Source organism: Apium graveolens, chromosome 2 (assembly GCF_009905375.1).
Source record: "Apium graveolens cultivar Ventura chromosome 2, ASM990537v1, whole genome shotgun sequence".
NCBI lineage: Eukaryota > Viridiplantae > Streptophyta > Magnoliopsida > Apiales > Apiaceae > Apium > Apium graveolens.
This window is the reverse complement of record NC_133648.1, coordinates 165008689-165010733: the sequence shown is the minus strand read 5'-3', so window position 1 is coordinate 165010733 and position 2045 is coordinate 165008689.

The window sequence follows — 2045 nt, the reverse complement described above, 5'->3', positions numbered from 1 at the left end:
TACGGTGGTAAGGGGGAGGACTGTTGAGTACAGTGTTGAGGCTATCAGGACAGTGATTGAGCAGCCTGCGAGGAAGGTGGGCCAGGACACTTGGAATGATAAGACTCCTGAGGACTTCAATTTGGATCTCATTGTTGCTACTCTCTGTGTGCCTGAGACTCATTGGAAGTTTAAGAGGGGCACTACTGATTACTCCATATTCCCTACTTCATGCATGAACAGGTATGCACGGGCTTGGAACTCGTTTATTTGTGCAAATATCATGCCATCTTCGCATGTGCATGAGATTACGGTGGAGCATGCTCGTCTGCTTTGGGGTATTCTGCAGGGTGATTACATTAATTAGGGAATGGTGATATATTAGGGGATCCTGAGGGTTTTGAGAGGAGGTACTACGGGGGCGATTCTGTATGCGTCCATTGTGATGAAGTTGTGCGTGGCAGTTGGTGTTCATTGGCCCGCACATGAGCAGTTTCAGATTCCCAGTGCTCCTATTGACAGTTCTACGCTGCACAGCATGGTTGAGTGGTATGGAGGGAAGCCCGATCCTAAGGGGCTTGGTTATTCTTATGATCATCTACCAGGAGGACGTCCATCCCCTCAGTCATATGTCGGTGGTACACAGCAGGCTAGCAAGGCGGCTTGGAGAGCCGAGTTGGGCGAGGAGACTGGTCCATCGCAGCAGCAGCAGTATGGGGAGGCAGCAGGAGCAGAGATGGGAGCTGGTTTGAGTTTGACGCAGTATAGGCGTCTTGCGAGGAGGTTGGATGCTATAATAACTAGAATTTTTGAGACCTTGTAAAATGTTTAATGAATAGTAACACTGACGGACGGGAAAAACTTTTGAGCCCACACTATGTAGTGCATGAGAAAATGAGTTTCGGAGTTGATATTATGATTATACGTACCAAATAAGTGTATGTAAACGCTATTAGTTTTCGAAGAAAATGAACTTTGAAAAACGACCATATTTATGACTCATCGAGGATTACGGAAATCACAATATAATTATAAGATTAAAACCCTACGGATTTATATCCAAGTATGATAATCCAAAATATAAGGAATAAATACGAAAGGAATTACGTCACGGACCATTTACGAGGAAGTATTACGAAAACGTTTAAGCGACCGAGCGAATGCGTAAACGATTAAATAAACGTAACGCACTAACTAACCATGGTAAGAAAGTAACCATGGTTACTTTATCAAATAGTGAGCTAGATATAGGATGATCAACCAAGGCTAATGAAATAGTGAGCTAAGGAAGCTAAAACATGTAGCTTAGCTTGTAAACTAGGAAGCTAGTTAGATTTGTCCATTGATTTGGCAACAAGAATAAACCTAGGATTCTAAACTAGAGAATATCAAATCAATATAAGATATCACCAACATAATTTCCTAGAAGCAACCAAGGAAGCAAGCATAAAAACTCTCTCCCCACTTCTTCATCAAGCTTCATTCGGCCCCTTCCTAAAAATAATAGAAATCAAATTCAAAACCTCAAGTTCTAGCCATGGTTAAATCCTCCCATTAATTCTCAAGCTTCCTAACAACAAAACTAAGGTAAGATAAATCTTTGATCTCTTTTTATTAAGGTTTGATGGGTGAAATAAAATCAATAAAGTTGAGAATGAATAGTATAAATAGTAACTCTTCTTTGGTTTCTTGATTTCAATGGTGGTTTTAGGTTCCAAAAACCATACCAAGCACTCCCAAGACTTCAACATCATCAAGAACACACCTCAAGATTTCAATAAAGGTAAAAATATTTGACCCAACTTTATTTAAGATTCAATTTCAAGATCCTTTTAGTATGTAGTTATAAACCTAGTCTTAGTGGTGATATTGTTAAGATCTTGATGTTTAGTTAAGTAGATTTAAGGTTGATTGTTGTTGCCTCAAGAACATGATGTTCTTGAGAGGAGTTAGTTTGTTTATGATGATATGATGATTGTTGGTGGTAGTATAAAGATTTAAGGCGTAAACGAAACTCCGATCGTAAACGTAATCTCTTTAAAATGAACAAAACGTAACTTTAAGTT